The sequence below is a fragment of the Chelonoidis abingdonii genome, chromosome 4 (assembly GCF_003597395.2).
Source record: "Chelonoidis abingdonii isolate Lonesome George chromosome 4, CheloAbing_2.0, whole genome shotgun sequence".
In the NCBI taxonomy this organism is placed as follows: Eukaryota; Metazoa; Chordata; order Testudines; family Testudinidae; genus Chelonoidis; species Chelonoidis abingdonii.
Window position 1 is genome coordinate 75,292,794 of NC_133772.1, and position 8,012 is coordinate 75,300,805.

An 8,012-nucleotide genomic window follows, 5' to 3' on the forward strand; every position below is an offset into this window, starting at 1 on the left:
GCTATTTTTTTTCATTAGTTGCACTATTTAGTAAATTAGAAAATTATTCCAAGTAAACATTCTGTTTACTCTATATGGCATTTTAATTTGTTCCCATCCACAGTACTTATGCGTAACATGATGCCAGAGCTAATTATGTTTTCCATAGGTTGCGGAGCTGGTGGGTTCACCCAGGTTATGGTCTAACCCTTTTAAACATGAAAAATAGGTTGCCACTTGGCCCATTTTTGACAGGCCTGGCAGTTTTTTCTACTCTCTTGCAGGGTGCTGGTCAAGAGATAAAATTTGCCAGGGGGTGGGGTTGCTATGTGCATGTGCGACTGTGTGCACAGCAATCTTGTTACTAGTGGCCCTGTGGCCATGTATATCATAGCTGGGAGCATGCCATGCATCTCACTCTGTGCTGAGTATGAAGCATGCTGCATGCTGGGCCCTCACCTGCTGCTGCAGAAACTTCAGGTGGCTCCTCTCAGCACTAGAGATCAGCAGAACAGACCCATCGCTCAAGGGCAAGGCTTGCCAAAAGGGAGAGGTAAAGTAAAGAGTAGGGTAGGGAAAGCAGGGCTCCTTGGAGGGGACAGTAGGGAGGATCCCTTCCAGGGCTGAGGTTCCTGGGGACAGGAGGGTCAGGCTGCTGGTAAATCTATTCCCCCACCACCACTTTAAATGGCACACCACAGCCTTGCATTCCCAGGCGGCAGAGAAACACTACATCCCAGACTCCTGTTGAGGGGTAGCTGAGGTGTGTCTGAAATGCAACTTGGTTTCGGTTGCCCCTCACTGTTACACTTCAGAGAAAGTGTACCCGATTTGCCTTTTTAGCAGCATCTTGGCTACCCCTTGCACACAGGAATCGCAATTCTTCATTAGACTAGCCGTCCATCTAGTAGAGTAGCCTGTTGCTGAAGATGGCCACTACTAAACACTTCAAAGGAAACCCCCCATCACCACCACCATGGAACATGATGCACTAAACTGTCTTAGGGGATCTTTTCTTTGTTAGTAACTGGTTTATGTTCCAAATTCTAAGAGCTGACATCCGTTAGAAGCTTTTCTCCTGACTAGTGTAACTTCAGAGAACATTTTTATTATTCATATCAATGTCTAATCCTTTTTTGAATCCTACTATAAACTTTACCTCACTAATATCTTATGTTGATGCATTTCACAGGTTCTTTATTCTTTGTCTTAAAAAGCTATTTCTTTCCATCCATTTTAAATATGTTGCCTTCTAATTTTCACTAGTTTCCTCTTGTTCTTGCATTACAAAAAAAGGGTAAATAGAAGTGTTTGGCTGATCTCCTTTCTACCATTCATTATTTTATACAATTCTATCGTGTACTTCTTAGTTATCTCTTCTGTGTAAGTAATCCTAATACTTATTATATCTCCTCAGCTGGAAGTTTTTCCATGCCTCTAATCATTTGCACTACCTTTCTCTAAACCTTTTCTGGTTTTGCTATACCCTTTTGAAGGTGGGATAGTGAGAACTGGACTCAGTATTCCACATGATGGTGTACCATGGACTTACTTGAAGCACAGGTCAGACCTCAGCTGCACTACAGTTGCATAATGCAGCTGCATGTTTCCCACAAGTCATGTACACTTCTCACAGCATGTAGATGTGTGTTTAACAAGGACACTCTGAAGCTTACAGAAGCATGCACCCCACATACATATAATTGTATGTATAATATACTTCTCTGGGATCAGGGGAAATTAACTGATCTGATTCCTTACCTCTAGTTAGGTGTGGGGAGAGGTAGTAGCCAATGATCAGGTTCTGTATGTCATTTCCATTTCTTGTTTAGGACTGTACTGAGGAACATGTGGGATTGTCCACTGCTGGCTGTGTCATGGCCTTTAGTAAAAGTTGCCAATGAGTGACCAGGCAAAATATCTGACAGTTGACTGAAATGTGGAATGCCTGAGTTTTCTTGCACATCATTCCATAATTGACAGGTAACAATTTTAAGGCTATTTTCTCACTGTGTGAATTAAACAAGTCAGTTTTTTAAAAAGAAAACTAAAAAAACCCTAATTATTTGCAACCATAAAGAATCCTCAAGTGGAATGGCTGCCATGCTGAACCTTGGAGCTGTCTCTCCCTAGCACAGCCCTCTACCACGTGAGTTAAAGGAGTAGCTGTTGCCCCTTATGTGAACAACCCACTACCAGGAAATCTGATATGCTCTTTACCTGTGGATCACACATTTTGCTAGACAACAGTAAAATTTTAGAGAGCAGGAATCCAGAAATCTATTTTTGGCTATGGAAAGGAAAGCATGAGCTAGTTAGAGAGGATAGCTGAGTTCATAATGTGAATAAGATTTGAGACTCCAATTTTTCAGACTTGGGTAGGCTATGCAGTTTCTGAAGTGGGCAGAAATAAATAGCATTTAGTAGAGGTCCGATCAGAACTTAGTGCTCCTTGGCCTAGAACACAAGTTATTTGTAGATGATTCTCCCTTTCTCTTGAGAAACATTGTTCTGTGGGGTGATGCAAAAGAACAGGAAGCTAGATTTGACTTTAATGTGGAATATCCTGCAAACTCCAGTACAACCAAGAACTCTGGGCTCTTTCAAATTTCTGGTAGGATATTGCTTATTCTTCATTGTCAAAAATTTCCAACAAGATAGTTAATGAGATTTTTCTAAGGGCTTGCTAGGCCACACTGAGGTGTTCAGGCCATCTAACACTGGTCATCAAAATCAGTGCTAGGTCTTGCTTTTGTGATGGAGATTGATGAACCCTCAGAAACATTTTCTGTTATGGAATTGCTTTTGGGTCTGACAGAAGTCAGCAGCTCCCACTGATCTCAATGGGTGCTCAGTACTTAGGAAATTCAGCCCACTTAGGCTCCTAAATCTACAATAAGTCACTTAACTTTATGTTCCTATTTTTGAAAGATTTTGGCCTAAGAGAACAAATAATGTTCTTTTCTACAACACATATAGCGGGATGGTCACCCTGCTCCTGTCCTGAAGGGCTTAAAACACCCCTGCAAGAGGGCTGTGGCAGGGGAAAAGCTAGGCTGATTGTGGGAACCAGCCACAGGTGGGGCCGCGCCCCAATCAGACTACAGCTGGCCCTATAAGAGGGCTGAGGGCCAGAGAGTGAGACACACACTCTCTCTGGCTCCCTTGAGAGAGCAGGACCTGGATGCCTAAGAAGCTGAGGAGGGTATCTAGGGTGGAGCAGTGCTGGGGAAGGGCAGAGGGAGCTGGGGAGCTCCAGCCTAGCAAAGCCCCAGGCTGCAGGCCAAGCTAAGGGCCCACAAAAGGGTACTAGGGCTGCAGAGGGGCAGCCCAGATACAGGCAGAGGCAGCTGGTTCAACCCCCCTTGCCGATGATGAATGGTTTACTGACTTCCGTCTGCCCCAGTGAGCGGGGGCTAAATGGAGACAGACAGTAGCCACTGAGGCAAGGTGGGGATAGGGGATTGGGGGTTCCCCTGGGAGGGGAGACCCAGACAGAGGGGGTACTGTGGTGAGCATAATCCCTGGGCAAAGGGCACCAGGGTCCGGGAGGGACATGGGGGCCAGTGACAGGCGAGACATCAGCTGGCAGAGGGTGCTCCGGAGCTGGAAAAGAGCTAATTCCCTGGACAAGTAGCAGGGGGTGCTGCACCAGTGAGTCATCGCCCCGCGACATCCCTCCCTTTTACTCTCCTTCTCCATTTCCCCAGCTTTATCTTCAAGGGAGCAGCTTTAGAGCATTCATGTAGCACCATTTTCCCTTTCTTCCTCCATCCCCTGATGCTCCCAGGTACAGGATTCAGAGTAGCAGCCGTATTAGTCTCTATCCGCAAAAAGAACAGGAGTACTTGTGGCACCTTAGAGACTAACAAATTTATTGCAGCATAAGTTTTCGTGGGCTACAGCTCACTTCTTCAGATGCATTCATTCTGTGCATCCGAAGAAGTGAGCTGTAGCCCATGAAAGCTTATGCTTAAATAAATTTGTTAGTCTCTAAGGTGCCACAAGTACTCCTGTTCTTTTTCCAACTACAGAAGATCACCTCTCCCCAACTCCTTGCCATCCAGTGCTTCTGTTATAGTGTTCCTAAACAAGGTGTGGACACTGGATACAAAAGTCTGTGTGCACAAGCAGACCCAAAATATTCTATTTGTTTCCAGAGCTTAGCCATCTACACCACTACTGACACAACTGTAAAATAGAAAATCCTCCTGAGTCTTGGTGGCCTGCACACCAGTCATTTTCTTTGGGCTCAGTCTAGCCAAGCTACACTTCAGTTTCTTCCTAAATAATTTTTGACTGTAGAATATAAGAAAATAGGTGCACCATCACTTGAGACATACAAAACTAGACAGGCCAAAGCGCTGGAAAACAGATTGTTGGAATCAAGCCTGCAGTGACCCCTGACGGAGATGGACAAGAAGACATGACCAGTCTTTTTCTTTTTTGTTTCAGAGTAGCAGCCATGTTAGTCTGTATCTGCAAAAAGAACAGGAGTACTTGTGGCACCTTAGAGACTGAGGGCTGGTCTACACTATGGGGGGAAATCAATCTTAGATACGCAACTTCAGCTACGTGAATAACATAGCTGAAGTCGAATATCTAAAATCGATTTACTCACCCGTCATCACCGCACGGGATCGAAGTCCGCGGCTCGCCATGTCGATTCTGGAACTCCGTTGGGGTTGATGGAGTTCTGGAATCGATATAAGAGCGTTCAGGGATCGATATATCGCGTCTAGATGAGACGCGATATATCGATCCCTGAACAATTGATTTTAACCCGCCGATACGGCGGGTAGTCTAGACATAGCCTAACAAATTTATTTGAGCATACGCTTTTGTGGGCTACAGCCCATTTCATCGGATCTATCTTTTTTGTATCCTTTCATTTCTATTTACACTAGATTGAGGTCCTTACCTAGGCCTCACTCACTGAAGTCAATGAAAACTTGACTGAGTAAGGACTAAGGACTTCGGGGATTTGCTCTAGGATTCTATGGCAAATTGAAGCAGGGTTTATTCGCTCTGGTCTGGCACACAGATATATACTTGGGGGAAACTGAAAAGGACACTCCTGCATGAGTTCCCCAAGCTAGAGAGAACATATAACATCAAATTAGGATTTGTTCACTGATGAATCAGAGAAGAAGGTTTTTATAGCTCTATAAATCCAAATTATGTTCTTCTAAAAGCCCATCAGAATATACGGGAAAGTAGGAAGACTTTACTATCTCATGCATAAATAGCCGTGCAGTCAAAGTTCTTGATGGCAAGTGCAGAAGTAAATTGATGAATGGGCATCTGCAGCACAGCAGCTGATTTTTCAAGCTAAACTCGTTAAGACATCTTAATAATGATTGGCAAGTTTCCTCAAAGATAGCGGCAGATAGGTGAGGAAGGGTCTATTTAGGTATCTGTCATGTTGTTGACTGAGAGTGAAAAGCATGTCCAATATATTCTCTGGTAAATATGCCTGTTCAGTAAACAAGTTTTGCTCTTTCACATAAGCAAAAATAAGTGTTCTCCAATAAAACCAGGTGTTATCTGGAACATACACTGAATCCTCAGCCACTGCAGCTCTGGACAGAACTGGCGCATCAGACAACTTCAAGTTATTTTGATCCTACAGAGTAGCTTATAATGGGACACAGCAATCTAGTACTTAAAACAGGGACTTGGAGTCAGGAGCCTATTTGCAACTCTATTTGCAGTTCTATTTGCAACTCTGCCACTGACTTGCTCTATTTCCTTGAGTAAGTCAGTTAACCACTCTGTGCATAACTTGGCCCAGTTGTGATGCTTATCCTTCGAAGGGGGTTGTGAGCTTTAATCAGTCATGGTCTGATCCTGCTCCACTAAAGTCAATAGCGGATTAGATCCCTATCATTGTAAAGTGCTGTTGTAATAATTGGACCTACTTACCATAATTGTGAGCTCAACTGTGAAAAGTGAGTGAAAGTTCATAAAATGTCACAATAACCTGTAATAACAAATGTCAAGGTTAAAAAGTGCAAAAGGGAGACAGAAAAATGGAATTGGTCTAAACAAAAAGGCTACTGATATTACTCAAGCACTGTGTTAAAATCATTCCTGGTAAACAACAGAAGTATAGGACCAGATATCATCCAATTTGCGTCCAAATTGGTGTGTTGTAAATTAGGTCTCATAGGTAGACAAAATAATAAGGGGATGAGCTATTCTGCCATCAATCCCCTTCTGGGTCTTCAAAAAGAGACTTTGGGGGTAAAATCTGGCTACAAGGTGTCTGTTACAGCTATCCCCCTATTCCATTTTGTTTCTTACAGCTGTCCCCATACTCCATTTTGTTTTTGTTCTCCTCCTGTGGCCACCCCTCCCTGGCTGTTAAGTTGTTTACCAGGGCCACTGCCCTTCTCAAAAGGGAGGGCCCCTTAAGTTGTTTACCAAGAGCCATTGCCCTTCTCAAAGGGATGGCCACTTGTGCTAAGTGGGACCACTGCCCTGTTCAAAGGGTTAGTCCTGTTATCACCTTGTTAAACCTGCGCTCGGTGTAGAGTAGGCAATGTCCAGAGCTGCAAGACCTATTGTGTTTTTAAGATCTTGGGCATGAGTCATAGGCCTCGTGCTTTTGAGTCACCTACTGCACAGGACTCTGCCCAGACATGTCTCTGTGCTCACCTACAGTTTGTCCCTGCCTTCTCTCCTCCTGTGAAGAGGGAGCCAATCAGAAAGTACTGGCGGGAAACTGCCTGAGTTTGCCTTTAAAACAGACATTTTTTAAACTAAGATCAGAAAGGTTCCTGCATTGCTGCCTGGTCTGATCAGCCAGGGGTTCTGGGGGTCCTTTCTCCGCTCTCGTTTTATTTTTGAGCATACCCCCGTTTTTTGAAACCCCCCCCCACGAAGAACGAATTGCTGCCTGAGAGATCTCCTGATTATTGAGACCGTACCTAGCTTCTGATGTTCTTGCTGCTTTTGCCTCTCTGCTGCTTCCTTTGGGGCTGGTAAGAATCCCTCTGTGAAACTCTCTATACTTTTATTTTATTATTTTAGCTGCTGGCTCTGTCTCCCCAGCACACAGACTCAAGCTAAACCTTGGTCTGTGTCTTAAAACCTCTCCTAAACTCCGCAGCACTTTGCTGCTAAAAATAAGTTTGTGCCGCTGCTAAGCTCTGCTCCTGTGGGCTTTGCCTCGGGGCTCTCTGCTTCCAGCTGTATCCACTGCTGCAGCCACCATCCCTGGGCACCTGGGCACGTACCACTCTGCCCTCTGTAACTTCCCCATAGCATAAGGTGCACCATAGGTTTTGTTTTTTTAGTTTAATAAGTTATAGTTTGTTAAGATTATAGAGCTTGTAAGTTTCACCTGCCTTGTTATAGTTTGCTGTTTTGTTGCTCCGTATAGTTGCTTGTAAGTTGCTTGTTAGTTTTGCTTAGAATTGTGATATTGTTGTTTTGCCTAGTGTGTTCCGTAGATAGTTTTTGTTGCTTTGCTCTAGAACTTGTGATATTTTTCCCCCCGCTCCAATTCCCTAGTTGTTGGTCTCCATGATAAGGTTTGCTGCTTTTCCCCCCTGCTGTCTGCTCCCCTCGAACTTCCCATAACTTTGTCTGTTTTTCCCTGCATCTGCACTCTCTTCCTTCCCAACTCCCTGCTGCTGTTCCCCTCCCCCACGTCTGCTCACCCTCCTAACTTCCCAAACCCCTTGCTGCTTCTCCCCTGTGAAACTTTCCCTTTGCCGCTTTTTTCCTTTGTTTTGGTGTCCCCTTGTTGCTTAAACCTCTCTCTAGTCCGTTGTCCTTACCCTGCAGGGCTTCAAAGTCTCTCGCTGCTTCAGCCACACTCTCCTCTCATCAGTTGCCACTAATCATTCACTCTAATCATTCACTCCCCCCCCCTCCCCCCTCCCTGTTCCTTGACCCAGCCATTAGGTACACTCTTGCTATCACAGCCTCACAAATTAAGTCAGTAATTTTCTACATTGCATAATTTCACTTATCACCCATATTGCTGATATACTTTGTATTTACATTAATACCATTGTGTTACA